Genomic DNA, 20,543 nt, shown 5'->3' on the forward strand with positions numbered 1-20,543 from the left:
CATAGGACCAAACCTGCCCCTTTCATAGATTTTATCCTCTCTTGGTAACTTAAAGATATTCCTGTAGCACTCTCCCTTACAACTTTAATTTTTTTCTCTATTGGATCATTCCTATCAGCAAACCAACTTTGCAATTTTCTCTCATCTTAATTTCACCCCTTAAAGATTACTCCTTTTCTGCGAAAATACTGCAATTTTATCAGATGCTTTAATAAACACAAAGATCTTTTCCTATCTATTTTTAATTCTGAAATAATTAAAAACCACAGCTTTCTATTTGAAAAGCCTGAAAAACCTAAAATACTAGAAAACAACTCTTTCCACATGCCAGAAAAATATGGAAATCCTTTATTTAAACATATTAATAAAGTGAAAGAGTCCAGTGAAGCAATTCCAGCAAAGGGAGGTACATCTCTCTTTACTTGTGTTCAACAGCAACAATAATCTCCTAGGCTGATAAGCTCTGATTTTTTCCTTTCCATTTATAATCATTGCCTACTTTTGGGTGCCAAAGTTAGTTTTTTATTATGCCTTCAAGAAAGGGTTACTTTAAATTCAAAATTTCTTTGACTGTATAGACAGTTTCTATTGTCACATGTTAGGGACATTCAGATGCTAATATGTGTCATGGAAATATTTATACTACTTTGCTGTTTACATATATCCTTTATGTGTCACTAAAATACTTTAGATTTTTCAAATAGTTTTACTTTTAATCTGGCATTAACACAATTTATAACAGTAATTACTCTAAGTATGCTTCAAATTATGCATATAAACCTCTAAGAAGCTGGTGATACATAGCCCCTGGGGCACAGACTGACTCTCCTCCTCAGGACAGTGGAATACTGCACAGGTGGTATGATATATAGACATTATACCTGGAGAAAATAAAATTCACAGACAACAGATTAAAATTTGCTTTTCTTGTTTTTTTGGATACAAATGCTTAAAAAAAAAGATTTTATTAACTAGATAAGATACATTTAAAATTCAGTGTTGAGAACATGTTTGAAATGAAGCAATATTTAGATATAATCCAGAAAGCCTGTTTTATAATCCAAAGAAAACTCAGTTTAAGTGAATATAAAGTTGTATTGTTGCCTTTTTTTCTGATGAAGAAATTAATGATTACCTAGAAACTGTGCATGAAATGGATTTCAATCTAAATTTATTTCAAAAAAGTCAGGAGATATATGTATTTATACAAGTACTATATATATATATATATATAAGTATACATATATACATATAGTGCATGTACGCTAAGTCGCTTCAGTCATGTCCGACTCTTTGCAACCCTATGGACTGTAGCCCTGCAGGCTCCTCTGTCCATGGACTCCAGACAAGAATACTGGGGTGGGTTGCCATGCTCTCCTCCAGATCTTCCTGACCCAGGGATTGAACTTATGTCTCCTGCATCGGCAGGCAGGTTCTTTACCACTAGTGCTACCTAGGAAGCCCTATATATATAGTATTCTCAAAATGTTATCATTTTATCATTATCCTAACAATAGTATCCTTATATACAAAATTAAATCACTTAGTTTTTTAAACAGTTTTTAATTTTTGATTGACTTCTCTCTACTCCCTAGATATGAATTATAAATATACCATGTCAGCCAAAAAATGCAATATAAAAAGTTTGATGAGAACACAAATAAATATGCTGTTTATCTTAACTTTCTTTCATTACTCTTTTACATTCAAATTATGAATACTTACCCATTACTATTCTTTTTTTATCCTCTGTCAATCTATTCAGTTGGTCAATAAAACGAATTGGCTTTCTTTGAGATTATAGTTCATCAATTTCTTTGCCATTCATAATTTCATACCTTAAAATCAGGTCTAGGTACAAGGTATCTACAACTGCATTCCAGCCTGACTTCCTGTCTTTAGTTATCTAATACAACTTCTTAAAACTCATACATTCAAGAATATATCTCTGGTTTCCCAAGTGGAGTGTGTACTTTTCTGCCTAGTATCAATGTACAACCAGGCCCTCTCCAGTGTTTCCTATTTTTCGCCAATGAAAACACTCCACAATTCAAGTTAAAACATCTCTCTTAAGAGCCGTGACAGCCAAATGCCTTATGTGGATCTTTTTGAAATAATCAGAAATTTTAACAGGAGCTAGGTATCATTATAGTAAGAGGTTATTAATAATTTTGTTAGTGTGTTCAAAGTATGGTGCTTATACACTTAGGGGAAAGGGGTCCCTATAAACAGAGAAGCGTACGAACTATTTGAGTAGATCAAAGACCGATCAAGCCTGATGCTACTGTGGTCACCAGGTGAGTAGAAAGTGGAAAAAACACAATTACTCATCATTTGAGTAGTGACTATCCTCTCCCACTACGTGAAGGCTCCTGGAAGAACTGACACTTGTAATAAATTATTTTCCAGTTCTTTTCCCCGCTAAGAATATTCCTACCTGATCTTTGAATCTTCACCAAACCTACTACTGGAGGCTAAAATACTTATTAAGCCCCCTTCCATTTATCCCTACTTTTAAGGACAACTTAAGTCTATCTTCTCTAGTGGATTCTTACTTCAGCCTCTCTGAAGAATTGAACTATCCATTCATAGTAAGTTTTGAACCCAGACAATTATTCCCAGGATTGAATACTGTGCTGAGCAGACAATTGGTTTCATTATTTCATACTTATCCTCCTTGCAAATTAAGACGAGCTACGTGACAATGCTTGCTGGCACAAACCTGCCGTTCCTCCACTCCTATGTCCCAGCCCACTGGAGACATCATGGTGCCTACATCTTCACCAAGCAGTTATGGAAGGAACTCTGATGACTAGACTTAGAACCAAAAGAAATCTCCAAATAAATTCAGGAAACAGAACCATTCAGTTCTTGTCCTTTAATCTTTACACAATAGCTCTCAGCTCCACGTCTGGTTGTTTGTATTTTGGCCTGCAGGCTCTCAAGTATCTCTATTGGCTTTTGAGGTATCAACTTTTCATTCTTACAATCTTCTAAGAAAAAAAGTCATTTTGAAAGGTGAGGTAAAATAAATGTCTCGCTTAAGTCAATCTGAAAATGAATCTGAGTAAATGGGAATATTTACATAACTTAAATTAGCTTTCTTTTAATATCAGATAACAGACAACAAGAATTTCAAAAGAACAAAAATTATGCACTTTAACATAAGTTAATGATTTTTTCCCCTCACCTCTTTGTAAGTGATATGCAACTCTAATTTTGTTTTCATTAATATTTTTGCTTAGGTACATTTACTTTCTATCTGACACTGCTCTAAATTCAATTCATATAGTTTACATAAAGCATTACTGTATTTAACAAAGATATTAAAAAGTTCTAAACATATCTCCTAAACTTTGAATCATCCTGCAGTAGAAGTCACTGGTCAGTTTCTGCATTTCTAACTTTATCAACAAAATGAGCAGTAGAAGTAATTTACTGAGGCAGCAACTACATAGAACGGTGAATTTGGAGCCAGAAGACCCAAGATGGAATTCTGGCTCTGTCCCTTATGAGTCACTTTCTTGGATAAAATATTTCAGTACACAAAGCCTCAGTTTCCTCTCTGTAAAATGGACCTATTAATGGCTACTTCATGAACCTGGTGTTAAGACTGTAAAATCTTAAACTTTTATGAGCACATCGAGAAGTGAACAAGTATTCAACAAAAACCTGCTGAATTCAAATTTACAGTAGGATCTGAAACACACTTCTGGCAGACTTAGGGATTCAGTGGCCTATGATTCAACATGAACCAACAGTACTGATGACAAAGAGAAAGTGGAATCAGGATACATTACTGTAAGTATCTTATTCATAAGACACATACTGTATTTTGTACCTCAAACCACACTGAGTATACTGGGTTCAGTTTTATATACAGTATTTTAAAAGATATACTGTCAAAATGTGGCAGAGCCAAAGTGAAATATTCAGGATACTAATGGTCTAGAATTCATATTGTGAGAACCAGTGTAAGGACGTGGGAACGTTTAGCTCAAAATACAAAAACTATTTTTAGAAGACAAATCTAGGGCCCAAAATTAAGTTATATGCTAAACTGAAACCTTCTCCTTTACAAGAATTTTATTTTCTATTATTACAGAGTTATTACAGATATAAATACAATTTATAACACTAAGGAAGAAGTTTATTTAATATGGTTCTAACTCTAATATTCTGAGGGCTAAAATAAGATGAATACAGATCAATTTAAAAACTGACTTAATAAAAAAATTCACTGCATTTTACTAACCTGTCTTATTAAGGATTTGGAGGACAAACTGTCAATTTTAAGTTCTGACTATAGGGCACCAAATTTCAGAGGCATAAGAAACAGCTTGTAGAACCAAATTAAGGAAAATAAAACTGAAAGCAATTTTAATAAACTTATCAGAAATAACAGGAAGAGTACAACTGACAGCCTAGGCAAAAAGTCAGGTGTGATTGCAGACAACTGGATATATGATTATGTCAATCTGTATTCAATTTATTCCTATTTTTACAGAGGGGTAATTTTGTAGACTCAAATTTCAGACAAATAGGCAAATGGCAAAACTGCAGAGAACAGTTCGGGATATTACCTACTATATTTATTGCTTAGAACTTGAAATCCCTATTATACTAATATTTTAGCTATTTACTAATAGAGTTCATTAGATTTGTATACTTATTTCCTACTTAAATCAAGGCTTGTGCTATTAAATTCTGCCTTGCCTTCATTTCCTAAGAAAATATCCAAAGTAAGTTCATAATAAGTTTTCTATTATTCTTCGAGTCATCCATCTTGAGCTGAGAAGTTGTCCAGGGTGAGAGAACAATGAATTTACTCCCTTTCTATAGTTTTGGTGTTAAAATTCAAATTTTAGCTATAATTCTAGTGAGATAAAAAACACAGCATTGCCTTAATCATTAAAGCTCAAACTTAATCCATTCTCTTAAACATATATATGTCAAATAAACAAAATTTGAGGACAGGAATACCTGGTGTTTGGTTAAGCACCGTCTGCTTCTCAAAAAGTTATCTGAACAATGACTGGAAAATGGCTGTTAACATAGCGTGAACTATCTCTGTTCACAAATTATAAAACAATATATACAGCTTTAAAAGCTTAGATTTGAAGTTTACTGAATATCAGTTGATGATATGATTAAGTTTGCAAATCTTTCTTCACCACCAAATGCTGACAGTACCTAGCACCCTTATAACATTTTCTGCTTCAGATTATAATATCCTTTACTAACCCAAGTGCCAAAAGAGCAATTTGTTTTTTTCCTCTTTTGGCACACATCTCCCAGAAATATTCACACTGCAAAATTATTCAAGATAATTAAAATTTCCTCATGAGTGCTATTTGTTGTTGTTGTTTAGTTGCTAAGTTGTGTCCGACTCTTCTGTGACCCCATGGACTGTAGTCTGCCAGGCTACTCTGTCCATGGGATTTCTTCAGGCAAGATTACTGAAGTGGGTTGCCATTTCCTACTCCAAGAGATCTTCCTAATTTATGAAGTCAAGATCAAAATTTTTTGTGGCAGATTAAGAGACAGAAGCAATAATATTAACTGCTGACAATGAACCTAAAGATGCTATTTTATTTTGCACCAAATGATATACTAAGTTATTTTAAATTCACAAAACAGAAATATATAAAAATAAAAAACATAGCTCAAGAAAGGAAAAAAGCAGGAAGAAGTGTGACTATTTCTGAATATTTTATGTTAAGCAACAAAAGTTTAAGAGTTTAAAACTGAAAACCAAACTTGAAAAATATTTCATCTCTACTTAACTTGTAGAAATGAATCCAAAACACTATCATTTTTTTACAGTATCAAACATATGAAACAATAATATTCCATAACTTCTGGAACATCTATGTTCCACAAGTAAACAGTTAAAAAAATATCTTAAAGAAACAACGACATTAAAATAAACATGAGCGAGAATGAATACACACACAACCATGAAGAATCAATGACCGCTGTCACTATAGGCCCATTTTTCTGGGTATAGTTTAATTGGAAACATCACTATTTTAGTATCTAAGACTAAAAGGAACTCCAGGCATATTACCTAAAAGAGACAAGAGAAAGCATTCCAACTATGAAATACAGCATATGACCTATGTTTTAAAAGAGACTGGAGAGTATTCAAGAAAGGCTGCTTGCTTAGACATTTACAAAACAGATGAAATGAGCTTAAGAATGTGACATCATCAGTACTTACAAATCTACTGGAAATTAAATGCTATCTATTTTGTTTTGAAAAGTGTACTGCCCTCCAGTCTATAGTAAGAGTGCAAAACCAATTGAAAAGATTTCTTTTTTCTAAGAGTTAAGTTGAAGAAAAAGCTGAGCTGGCTTCCAAGGGACCAATTATGAAACCCAAGCCTGGATTATATAGGATTCTTTGGGGATTTGCAAAGGTTTCCATTCTAGTTTTCCAGAGACAAAAATATAAAAGAAAAAATGAGAAAAAGAAGTGATCTATGGCATTTGGCTACTACTCTTCAACCTGGTTTATTATTATATTTTCAATATTTAATTGATTCCCACCCTAAAAACTACTTACTGAGTTCAATGGCTGATCTATGATAAAGTCACTCCTTGACACATACACATTATTTACTGGGTCACTAATGCAATGGTATGAGGTAATGTAAGAGAAGCATCTGAAGCATTACTTTTCATTTAAATAGGGCCATCCCTCAATATCAAGAACAAAAACAGGAGCACTTGAGTTTTTTGTTTACAAATGTAAAATTAACTGAAGGAATACATAACTAACCTTTTTGGTAACTGATTTCAGTGTCTCAAATTTAAGCGAATAAGTATATTGGGCATTTATCATAACCTTGTTTTCGACAGTTTTTGTAGGGATATGATATTAATTTTAGCTAATCTATTAGAATTATTCCCTTAGCATTTATAAATTTCTCAAAAGTAAAATGAATCAAGGTAAAAATGTTTCTTAGTCTAAGAAGGAGGTACGCATGTGTATATATAAAAGGAAGGAAAAGGGATTGCCTTCCTGTTTTTCTCACCTCTTGAAGTTTAACAGCTAAATTTTAAGCACGTCACAAAAAGTCAGAAGTATAATCTAGTGAAATGTAAAAACAGATAAATGAAAAAACTATCAGGTGGAGAGGACATTCCAATTTCTAAAACCATAAAATAACTGTTAGTAAACCTGACTGATGATAATAAAAGACTACTCCTTATTTGTAAGTTCCTTTGAAGGAAAAGGGTTTAAAATTATGATTCTCAGATATAGAGATGAGAGGGCTGAGTTGTAAAATCCTTTCCAAGACAGAAAACTTACCCAAGGCAATGGTATTATTTGTGCTCTAAAACGGAGTAAGTTAATATCAAACTTCAACATGTTGGGGGCCAGAAAAAGTTAGAAAGTTGTCATTCTAGGATAGTAGGAAAAAATTCAGAAATAAACCAAAGCATAAAGCCAAAGAGTAACTTTTTTATAGCAATGGTAGGGGGACTGTCAGTTAATACTTACAAGGTAAGAACTGGAGGGCTAAGTAGGGGGCTTGTTATACTATGGTCTTCATTCTATTGTTAATAACCTAAGGAAAAAAAAACAAGAAAGCCTCAAAAACTTTTGATCACATTATATAAGTTAGAAAATTTTCAACAAGTTGAAAATCATCGTTTTTCAGTCCTTATGCAGCACAGGACAAACACAGATTAGAAACACCTAACAGCATTTATATGTTAATATTTCATTTCAGAGTACTATCACTAATTTTTAAAATCCATTTATCTACTACTACTACCCTCTTGAAGTTTAAAAGTTGAATCTGTAACTAAAACTCGTACTTCAATGTCTAGCTTGGAACACACTGAGGTTTCTGGAGGACATCATATAATTGCAGATATTTTAAGATAAACTCAATACCATACTTCCACACTTAACAATCTCTTTTTCTCACACACATACACATGAAAAGTACAAATCCATATATTACCCAATTCTAGGAATTCTACTGTAATACACTATAAATACTAAGCTTAAGTTGGAGCTCAAGATGCATGAAGAAATTTCTGAAAACAGTATGCTATGATCTATGGTCAAAACCAAAGAAAACACAGTCATGAAACTGCTGAATTAAAGAGTAAATGAAAGAGTAGTGATAAAAAAAGAGAAACTGTTTCCATGGTTGTCCTTTACTTATAAGAGTAGGAAGATTAAATGCCAGCAAGCAAAGAAAGGAAACAGTAGAGCTCATCTTTAAAAATAAAAGAATTTTAAAATATCCCAGCAGCTTAAGTTGGTTAAAATGTTTGATTTCTGTGGGCCATGGTTGTAAGTTGTAGTTTATACACCAACTAACTGTTAAACACAAGACACAGAATACAATAAACCCAAATCCATGTTCTTAATGGAGTATTCCAACTGTACATATTACTATAGAGTATCTTCACCTAAAATGACAGTACATTTTTAAAACTTATTTGAAAAATAAATACTTCAAATCCACAGAAAAGTCAGCAGAATAGTAAAATGAATCCCCATATCCCACCCTTGGCATTCCAATGAAGCTGTATTGAATTCTAATATTTGGTCACACTTACTTTGCTTTTATTTTTTTAAATAAAAGACTATATATATAGCTGAGTCCCTTCTGTACCATACCTTGGATCCCATCCCCTCTCCAAGACATAATCATAATCCTGAGTTTGGTATTTAATTCCTACGCATCCTTTTTACACTATTATTACAAATTCAAGTATTAGAAGACATTCATCTGTGATGATACACATGGCTCTCATTTTAATAGCTGGATAACAAACATTTTTCATCACATGACTATGTCACAATTTGCCATTCTCTGTTGCTTAACATTTATATTGCTTTCAATTTTTTTCTATTAAAAGTAAAAATAAATAAGCCTTTACTACAAATGTCTGAGTTTATATAAAACATCTAGGAATGGAAGTGTTGAGCTAAAGCCTATGTATATTTTCATCCTTTAGCAGGGTGTTGCCAAATGCTCCCACAAGCAGCATATGAAAGGTTCCCTTTCTGAATTTTCTCCAATACATATTTAGAAGTACATTTAAGATAAATAGCTACTATCTAAATGGAAATTTAAAAAATTCAAGTGATCAATTCCTTCTGTTTTCATCAAGTACAGGTTAAATAGAAGTATACTAAATATGCCAACAAACAAACTTAAAATTTGGCCCAAGGAACTTGAACAAAAACATAGTTTTCATGATATAAAAGAAAAATCTAACAATGAAGAAAATACCAAGACTTAATTTAGAGCCACTGTGTAAGAAATGATAAGATTCATAATTAGTTTTTGAGCTCATAGGGGAAAAAAAAGCAGATAATGTAAATGGCTTATTGGTGTGAAGAATCCTCCCCTAAATAATTTTGGGCAGTGTTCTCACATGTTATACTTCTGGAAAACAAAACAAAACAAAAAACCCCCAACAAAAGATCTCACTTAGCACTTGTAAAAAACACAGATTCCTAAGTCCAATTCCACAGATTCTGGTTCAACACATCCGGAAAAATGCTATAGTCTAGGTTATTCTGGTATAGGTGGTCCACAGACACTTTACACAGTAATTAGTAGTACTAACAAGATGTTTCCAATATAAAGCATTATGTAACTCACTTTTTTGGTTAAGGGTAGGTAACAGTAATTAATATGTTGTCTGTTAAATTACATCAGCATATTAATGAAAACACTGTAGTATTAGGGGGAAAAAAACCCCCAAAATCAACCAACCAAACAAAAAGATACCCCATGATTATCTTTCCAAAAGAATGAATGCTATATCAATGTTGGACTTTAAGAACTGGGGCACTAGGCTTATATGCTAAAAACTTCATTTATAAGTTTTCCAAGAATGTTACAAGTGAAATCTTGTAACTTTAATAGAAATCCAATATTCACTTCCCTTTAGCTACAACCTACTGGAATTTGGAAACAAGAAGAGAAAAATATATAGACAGTATTTAGATTATGCACATTGTAAATTCAAATAATTAAAAGTAAAAACCACTCTTCTATACTACTTGAAATTACAGTCTTATTTCCAAAAGATTGAGAATAATCTGAACTTTCCAAATACTAATTTCAGATATAAGACATTATTTTACTAACACAAAAAAGTAAAGATTTATGGGCTTCCACCTGTAGCCCACTTTGTCTTTATACACAAAGCCCAAGCAGTACAGGGTATTGTTCTTTTTAGTTACAGTGAAATAAAAAAAATTTGGCCTGGTTTAGACTGGGCTATAAAATATAGGCATTATGGGCTTAGAATATGGTCCCAAAGTGAAATAAACATTCCTATGCCACTACAGTCAACTTTTCTTTCCTCAGTGTATTACCTAACTTGGGTTATCAACAACCATTAATAATTTATTCTAGCCTACCAGCTTAAAAGTGAAAAGCATGAAACATACCATAAATACTTTCAGAATCAAGACAGTTTTCCATTCAAACAGATGTAATTAACTGAATAAAAATAAAATAAAACCAGAGTAAATAGTAAAATATAATGTCTTGAGAACTATAAGCCTCTAACTGTTCTCTTTAAGCTGTTTTGGGAAGAAAATACCTTTTTGTCAAAAAATGTATTCATTATACTATATATGGGTTACACTGAGAGCTGGGCCCTTCCCACTTGGTCTGTAAAAGCTGGTGGGTGCAGGCTCCGTTGGTCACCATTATTACATATTGATGTTATTCTGTACAACAGCTGACAAGCAGCAGCAATCTCCCAGTCCCTGCTCCAAACTGTAAAGAGCAAGAACAAGGGCTCTTGGTAATACTTGCTGATTCACTGTTGCTGCTACTGAAGCAGCAGGCTGAGAAAAGCACATGCAACTTAGCACACAGAGAGAAAAACTGGTTCAGCTCAACCTATCTAGCAGGTCTGCTTATATCACTACATGATAATATCAGGTAAGAAGGAATTTTTTCTTTAAAAAGTGGGATGGAGAGAGAATTAAAGACAAGATTGGTGTTTTGATTAGAAAGGAAACCTGTAAGGTATCTACATGTATCATTAATTTTTTTCCTTAATGACACTTCAGTTCCTAGTTTATATTTAACTGCTCAATTATCAAAATTCTCAGAAGAGTTTGAACAAGGTTCAGGGTGAATTCATAAAGAATATCTTTCCTAGCCATTCTTCTAGAATATAAGAAAGTATCTAAACTTTAATCAGGAGATGAAATTACATTATGCTTATAAAAAGCTCCAGTCTCCCAGGTTCCACATATCTAATCAGCATCATATGTCTGACATCACATACTATTAGCAAGTAAGATTTTTACCCCAAAAGTTTTTACAAAAACTCCAATTATTATAATAACTTTCCACATGTAATTAACCTCCTTTGAATGTGTAATACAAAGCTAAAAACTTAGTAAGTACATAATATCAATTGATGACAGAAATATTTGTTCTGTCAAATTATCTTTAAACTTAAAAGTGATTCTACTTATGGACTCTTAATTTTAAATTTAAAAGAAATTTTTATTCTTTAACATCTTAAGACATCTGTAAATTATTTTTTAAATGCAAGAATTGGCTGGTAAGTTTAAATAGCTAGTCAAGAAGGCTAGGTGTGAGATTAAAATAAAAGCATAAGAAACAGTGATAGTTACAATTTGGATATTTTGTTAAAAACCTCAATCTTAATTTTTATCAAAGTTGAAAAAGTAATTTTTCTGCTTAGCAGCAGCTCAATAACAATATTAATAAAAATTTTTTAAAAAATGCTGAGGATCACAGATAAAATTATTAAATATATTTTAGTATGAAAGCTTTCAATAAAAAAGAGTAACAGCAAATATTAATGATTTTTAAAAATTAAGACATTTAGAAACAGTAATAAAAAAACTATTAGCCAATCAGTCTTAGTAACTACATTTGAATCAGGTGGCATTTTTCTCTTCCAAGTGACTCTAACCATGAAAATAGGAAAGTAAAACTAAGCCAAATCACATATGTTAATGAAATATAAAAAGTGGTTTGTGGTGCTGAGAACTGAAATTTTACTTCAAAATGCTATTAAAAAAAAAAAATTAAGTCCAGACATTAATACTGCTTTTTGAAAATACTCATCAGAAAATACAATTCTGATGCATTAGGTCTATATGAAGAAAACAGATTAAGGATCTATTTGCTAGTCAAAAAAGAAAACATAAGATACACACACATACAAAGCTACTTCAAATAAACATTAAAAATTTTTTCATTAAGAAATTTTATCTACTCTTTAATGAATCCTTGGCAACATGGTAGACCTCAAAGAAAATGGTTACAGCTGACAAACTGCTTAAAATATAAGCTATCCTTATATATCAGCATTATATATCAGTAACAAATAATGAATAATTTCAAGTCCCTTCATATGTAGATACGTTAAATTGCTTCCATTCTAGCTTATCCAAATATTCTTTTCCCCCAAGGATAACTCTTTCAATAAAACTAGAACACTGACAGTGTAACTGTATTTTATGAAAAGCTAAGAATTTTCCTGAAAATAAACGTTATTTAATCCTGAAAATGCATTTAACCAAAAATATAAATATTTCACAAATAAGACAAATCTATCACTGAAAAAATATAACATGATAAATCCTTTTCATCATATCTTGTTATAAAGAGCTACATGTTAAGACTTAGTTAGATAACCAGGTTTGTAAATTTAAAACAGCCAAAATTCTTGCAAAATGTCCTTTCAGGGGTAAAGGATAGCCAATCACATACAGCAGTAAAAGCCCTTATTAACCTGTCTCCTAAAATAACACACACTACTAATTATGTTCAAGTTTCTTACTCTGAAGAACTGACCAAATAAAACGGTTAATATCTGCACAATTCTTTTGGATATTCTTAACTAAGCTAAAAATTTGGAAGTTTATATATAAGCTATATAGATGGGACAGTTTTCTAATTCTAAATACTTGTATCCAAACAGTAAGTTTTGACAATTTCAGAGATCACAAATCATAAACTCTCTAAATTAGGAATAACTGTGTGGATTTACATCTTTTTCACAATATAAACTCAAAAGCTGTCTCTCCTCCCCCATTTAAGGCTGTATATAAAGATATCTGGATTGAAAGTGATAAGCTGAACTTGGATTTTTTTCCCCTTAGATAATTATATTTTTTCACTCTTCCCCAGAAATTATATTTTTTACTTTTCATTTTAATATTCTCTCACTTAGAATACACTGGTTAAGTTATAGGGGAAAAAATTATAGTCATTTTCATTCTATCCAAATTAAGCTGCTTTTTTAAAAATAACATTCTCAAATTAAAGTTATAAAGACTTTCTGCATCTTGTATTTATCTCAAACAACCACTTTACAGTACAATGAAGCTAATATCTGAATTTCACTTTTATATCAAACTGATTTCTATCAAATTTTAACATTTTACTTATCGATAACTGTTAACAGATTCACATTCCTGGATTATCAAATGAAACAATATCTGATTTTTTATTTTGATATGTATCTCAATGTTCAAACATTTTAAAACACACATCTGATAATATACTTAAAACATTTTTTTAAAAATACTTCTTAAAGATAAAAACAGTTCTAGGACCATATGATAAACACACTTCACTCTTATGACTAAATTACACTTTTCTTATGAAAACAAACCTTTGTAATTTCCTGTATCTTAAACACATAAAGTAAGCATTTTTCAGGTGAAAAAATTTAAAGAAAAAATTAGTGTTATTTTTTTTTTAGCAAACCTCACTTTATTTAGCAAATAGAATTTTAAAAAACACTATGGTTAATAATTTTTCATGTAATACTACTCAAAAATTAACCAAAGAATACACTGTAATAGTGTTCAATGAGTCCTCATTACACCAGATTACAATTCAGAAGACAGCCAAAATTTTATTAGCTAAGCATCTGAAAATTTCAAAATAAAACTATAAAATAAACCTTCTTTCAAAGCAAATAAACATGGTAGGAAAGTATAAATCATTTTACCTGTGATAAAGTATTTTGGAGGTAAAGACAACAAGCCAGTGTAAGTTTTGAATCCTACAGTTTATTTTTAAACAGTTTGCAACTTTTGATATGAACAATTTAAGTATTTTACTCAAAGTTCTATGAGTAAGAGGCTAGTTTCTGCTTAGGAAAGTGGGTTTTTCAGTTTCAACCAAATTGCCACTTTTGGTTAGGACAGTACTTGGAATATTTCAAATCTCTTAAAATATTCTCATTAATTTTATCTGATTTTGCAGGCTCCATCTACTACTATACCTGTCAAAGAGCAAAGCAAAGCACCAAATTCCATTTGATTTAAATCTACCATTTTATAATATGAAAAATCCACTATTTAAGTCTTTTACATATAATAATGTAATAATAACCTTAAGAACAAAGATTATATATTCATTTTCAGAATAAGTAAATTCACTTGGAGTTGGACCAAAGACCAAATGATAAGAACATTAATTATATATATTAAAAAAAAAATGAAGTTTTAATAAATCAAGAGAACTCAACTGTGGCCACTTCACTGGATGATTTCTATTAATAAATCTTTATTGATTTTAGCTTACCAAAAAGTTCTAGCTTTACAAACTGTCTAGCTCAATTATATTGCAAGGATATAAAATTGTATGCTTTTAAAATTCATTAGTATACCTTAATCTCCTATCATGTTCCAATGCATTACATGTTCAATCAAAGAAGTTAGCTTGTTCTCCAGAACTGGCTCTCTCCTAAAGGTCAAAACCTGCAATAAAAATGTCATGTATTATAGCATGAAGACACTCAACAGATTTCCGCCTCCTGCAGTTTCACAGTTGATCCCTGAACACAGAGGTAAGATCTTCAAAACAACCCCAATCTTGCCTATGTTCAAAGAAACCCTAACTTGAAAATAATGTTTTAAAAATAGAAATATCTTGATTAGAAACACCTGTGATATGCTTTATCATCCGAAGCCTCTTCAAACAAATCAGATTAATATGTTTCTGCTTTCATTTCTCTTTAGGGCATTCATTTTGAAAGCAGTGTAGATGAATGTGTGTGTTTATGTAGGTAGTTGTTAGAAGACTGGTCAAGAGGACTCCATAAGAAAAATAGAAATATAGTTTGTCTATGATTCTTAAACTCATAAAATCCACACAGTTTAAGAAGTTTTCAAGGGATAGAGACAAATTTTTAACTACTTTTCTTCCAAATTATGTTTTAATGACAGAAATTACCACTATTTTTAACTTTAGTCTTTTGTCAAGCCTGAGTGAATAAAAACACTGCTATTTCCAAATGTTTTAAGATGTTACAATCTAACAGAAGAAAATTTAGAATTTACTTTTAAAACAAATTAAAGTATTTCTAAGTAATAAATGGATGAATGCTGAGCTACTGTTTTGTTTAATGTGTCCAAGTAGAGGTGGTGTAACTAAATGTATGTAAGGGTGTTTTCATTTGTTTTACCTGAATCTTAATAACTTAGTGATGATCAACTGTATAAAAATATTAAATAATTACCAAAGGCTTATAATACATATATGTGAACCACAATGCCGAGTTTTCCATTTTTATTTAAAATAAAACAACCCTTTATTCCTCTGCAAATATCTGATTGTTTAACGACAAAAAACACACATATATAACTCAAAAACACTAATCCTGAAACCATGACATTTAAAAATATTAGAATGATTTCCACATAGTCTTCCTCAAAAGATACAGTTTTCTATATGTGAGTACATAGAAAATGAAGCTATCTTAATTTTAAAAATCACAGAATAGAAGAAACCAATATGTATTCCATGCCAAATGTTAAGATCTTAAATAGTAGGGAAAGAATAAAATACTAAATAATAAAGTACAAAGAGGTTCAGACAGAAGACAAATATTAAACCAAATGTTTATGATAAAAAATATGTTAAAAAATCTTGAAATACTAAAATTCAAATCTATTACAAAACACAGCTTTTTACACTTTGAACCTACGACAAGTCTTTCCAGTACAAAGACTCTTCAGTGAAATGGGACAGGATTAAACAAAAGTGTATTTAATGTCTCACAATTTGATAAAAAATATTAAGACTAAAATTCATATATCTATTTAATATCAATTCTAATACTTTAAACTTGTCCTTCTAAAAGAAAGATGCTTTGAAGTATCTTTAATACAGGCAAAGAAAAAGAAAACGCAAGAGAAAATCATTTCCCTACCAGAAAGCAGTATTCTTAAGAAGGTTCTAGTCATTTGTTCATGCAAATAATAAGAAAAATCCATAAACACATATTAGTAATGTGATACTCTACAACTGATTTACTTCTGTTAATATTAATAATGATTTTAAAGTTCTAGTACTGTCACTAGTAAAAAATGCAAAAGTAGCTTAATCTCATTATTGACACTTATTTGTAAGAAAAGTGGTAGTTTATTACTGATTTCCTTTGGTCTGAAGGGATTTGAGGCTACCAAATCTCATAAAGTCATAGTCTGAATTCTAATTACATGCCAAAATTGTTGCCTGGCACATAGTGTTTCTAAGTTTGCTGAATTAAAACAAGGTAAAACTACATGTATAGTAATACTCTGACAATTCTTTCTAAGATGGTGTTTTCTAGTTATAATCAGACAAATAATCTGTTTCTTCTAAAAAAGGGTTAAAAGAGAAATCAGTGAGGATTACTCAAGCTTCATTTAACAAAAGGAAAAAAAAAAGGACAGTCAATTTTAGGCCAGTACTTTAAAATAAGGCAAATTTTTCATAGAATAAAAATTCAAAATCGTGTGTAAGTTTATACTGTTTTTAACTGGAGAAAGCTTATGTATCATGTAGAAGAAATATCTAATATAGTCACTGGGCATTCTTTTTCTTTTTGTAAACCAAATCAACTGACTAATATTTCTGATTGAACTTATTTTGTGACATTCTGAACAGTTACTACATATTGCTTTACAGAGATAAAAATATGTATGTCTCCACAAAACCAAAAACAAACAAAAATGCAGTACACAAAGCATGATGAAAGAAGGGCTCCAGAATATGAAAGCTATTTCGAAATTTTCATCCTTAGCTCTAGATGAACATTAAAAATTATTAATTTGATTGGGAAAAAAGCTGTGCTACACACAAACACCTGAGGCTACATTTTGTAAATGTACAACTAAGACAACTTATCAGCATTAACACAAAGTGTAAAACTGGACTTTTATAAAACAGAATGAAGGGCAAACAAATGAAGATCAATGCTACCAGGAAGACTGATACCTTGCCTTCTCTAGTTCCCTCTGCCCCAAAACATGCAAACATAGCTTTAAAAAGAGCTGAGTTACAGTATCAACACCTTTCCCCACCATTGTTTTCCTGTGGTAATTAAGACTTTTCTAGTCCTTACAATAAAAAATAAAAATAACTGTCCATTTTTGCAGAGAAATATAGTTAATATACTTAATATACATCTGTTGGAATTCATATCTACATGCCCACAAGCCTAAAACCAAAATCTTCCTCTTACTAGCACCACGTAAATGGGAAAATATTGTGAATGCTGTGGATTTTATTTAGGTGCTAGTGTGTTCTCAAGCTTCAGTGCATTATTTAAAATAAAGGAATCTCTTCACTTCTTTTTAAGATGGCTTATTAAACCTAACAATCCCGCACCTATCACCTCCTAAAACAAACAAAAACCCCATAAACCAGAACATTAAAAAAGTATGGTTAAATTTAACCAGCCTGGTGGAATTTATAAAGTCTCTCCCCACCCCACCCTCAAAATTCTACAAGTCACATAATAATTTGAATGAAAATTAAAGCTCAAAACCTAAAACAGCAAAACCTACTGACTCTGGTATTTTAGGTAAAATTACATTAAAAATAGAAATAGTTTCATACAATTTCATTAAAGCAAATTTTAGAGATGATAATTAGCATCTCTTACGAAATTTTCAACAGATGATTCAAAATAAACAGCTCTGAAAAAAAGTGATGAACACAGGTTGTGTCGTTCTAATTCCTGTTTTGAAGGTAATATAAAATAGTATGATTTATAAACTCAGCTATTCCACTTATTAACATAAATTATATTTATAGATTTACAAAGATTTACAAAAAATTTCTAGGATCTTTTCATCTGAATATTTTCTAACAATGTATATTTGACCTAATGTGAGAATACAAACTCTTAAGTTTCAAAATTTCAATTACTATTCATAAAAAGTATAAATTTCTATTAAAAAATCTTTCAAAACCCATCTATGGCTATCTTGTTTATCAGTGAGTTTACCGATTTTCTTTGTAAACCACACCCGCCTTTTATCAAGATACAATAAAACGGAATGACAAGCTTTGTAATAAACAGAAATACATAGACGGTTGTCTCAAGCAACATCAAACAAAAACCAACTGAAAATCAACCAAATAAAACACAACACATCCACAGTGTTGTATGCTATACATTTCTTCATAATGAATTTATGAATGAAATCATACACACTGCACCTGTGCTACTTACCTGTTGTGTAGTCTAAATTAAGCAACATATATTTCTTGTAAATAAGGTTTTAAGTCCATTGCAATGGCTAAATTAGAAAAACCTATATATTTTAAATTATCTGTGAAACGTTTAAAAAATATATTTCAATTTCTGTGGGAAATGTGGAAAAGCTCATTCTTAACATTAAGAAAATTGAAGTTTCTTTTCATGGAAATAAAAGAAACAATTCTTCCGTAATCTGCATCTGACAAATACATGTGGCTTAAGATGAAAATTTTCTGTCAGAGGAACAAAAAAAAAAAAACAAAAACCCACCCAAATTCAGTTTTTAACCAATAGAGAACAGGGGCAAATTTATAAAAGTCTTGTAATCTCAGCCAGCAGAATTACAATTTTGCGAAAATCGTCTTCTCTAGGTTTTACTTTTAATATACATTTCAAAATCACTCGAAAATCCTTTATGGACGAAAAAAATACTACACATCACTACTACACTCCTCGTCTTAACGTTTCATTACGTGGTTTTCTAAAAGTGTAATTTTTTGGAAAGTCAAGAATTATAATCTAGTGTTCAACATTCAACCCCCCCCCCCCCAGTCCCACTTCCTTCCAGCCAATCAGGGGGTAACAAGTTCGGTATTTTGGGAGCTCCGTTAGACACCATTTGAAAAACATCACATTGCGCTCTCCTATTCTCTTCGGGGAAAGATTCTAAGTGAGGGCGGGTCCCCCAATCTTTACAGAAATAAGAACTCAATCAATCGTTACATCAATTCCAGGGGCGGGGTGGCGGGGGTAGGTAAACTTTAGGCAGGCAGTCCTAAGAAGTGTGTGACTGAAAGCGTTATTCCTCTTTTTCGAACAATTGAATAGCTGCTGCAAAAATCAACTCCAGTATATTCGCAACCCAGAGTCGCGCGCCCCAAACGCAATACATCACACCAGGAAAGGGTTAATCTAGGGTGCCTTCAGCGCAGAAAAGGATTTAAGATCCAGTACATTTTTAATGAGGAATTTTACAAAGGCCATTATCTACCTATAAAGTATTAAAGTTAAAGCCGTCACTGGCTCAAATCATTCAAGTGCAGTCGAGCAAAAATTGGTAGAAACTACGAGGAGGGAAAAAAAATCACTAAAGGGAAAGGCAAATAACAGCCCTTTCCCCTCCGCCTCGAAGTCAAGAGCGCTCCCAAGAAAAGGTGGAGATTGCAAAATTACCGTTAAGTTCTCCGGGGAAAGACTTTTCGAGAGGAAAACATCAACACAGTTTCAAAGATTGCCTTTTTTCCCTTGCGACATGTTTCAAAGGCTGGAGAAGGAAAAAGTCTTCTAAGAAAAGTGCGGCTCGGAGAAGGAAATCGCAAGGTCGAAGCCCCATCTTTCATCTCACCCAAGAACACTCCCCCCACCCCCCACCCCCCCCAAGAAAGGACGACACCGTGAGAGCAAACGACCAAAATCCGGAGCAAAAAGCGAAAGTCCAGCATCTTTCCTAGGAGCCCGCTAAAACCTCAAAAGCCTGCCCCCGCCCCATCTTGCCCAAATTGGAAAAGCCAGACGCGGGTCAGTGCTACTCCTGCCGGGACCCAGGGACGCGGAGCCGGAGGGCGGCGTGGACAGACTCACATCGCGAGGGCATCTCCGGCTTTGGCGTCAGAGACGACAATACACACGGCTGGGTCCCGCGGGGAGGACTGTCCGCGTGTCGGACCGGAGGCACCCGCTACGCCGGGTCCTCAATTTTCCGCCGACCTCAAGTTTCTTGTCACGGGAAGACGGCCGCCGCGGACCGGGGAAACTGCGATAAAAGACGGCTCGGTTCGCCCACGGCGGGGGAGGGGGAGCCCGTCCCCCGCCTCCTGTCAAGGAGCCGCGGCTGGCCGAGCCCCAGCGCGCCCCGGCCCCGGCCCCGGGCGGGGGGTCCCGCTGACAGATCTGCTGGGCGGCGGCCGCTGAGCCGCAGCGCGTCCGCGTCCCGCTCAAACTGCAGCTCCCCTCCCCCCACGCCCGCGACTCTCCGCGCTCCCGCCACATCCCGCCCGCCACCGCCCACTCAG

General features: G+C 32.8%; 1 long non-coding RNA gene across 1 annotated transcript; it reads right to left on the minus strand.

The window, feature by feature from the left end:
- Nucleotides 1-1,683: 1,683 nt before the first annotated feature.
- Nucleotides 1,684-19,920, minus strand: LOC122686548. The gene is made up of 2 exons (XR_006338821.1): nucleotides 14,668-19,920; nucleotides 1,684-7,577 (listed from the first exon to the last, which is right to left on the minus strand). It is a non-coding gene; the product is annotated as an uncharacterized LOC122686548 (long non-coding RNA).
- Nucleotides 19,921-20,543: the final 623 nt, after the last annotated feature.

The sequence above is a fragment of the Cervus elaphus genome, chromosome 30 (genome assembly GCF_910594005.1).
Source record: "Cervus elaphus chromosome 30, mCerEla1.1, whole genome shotgun sequence".
NCBI lineage: Eukaryota > Metazoa > Chordata > Mammalia > Artiodactyla > Cervidae > Cervus > Cervus elaphus.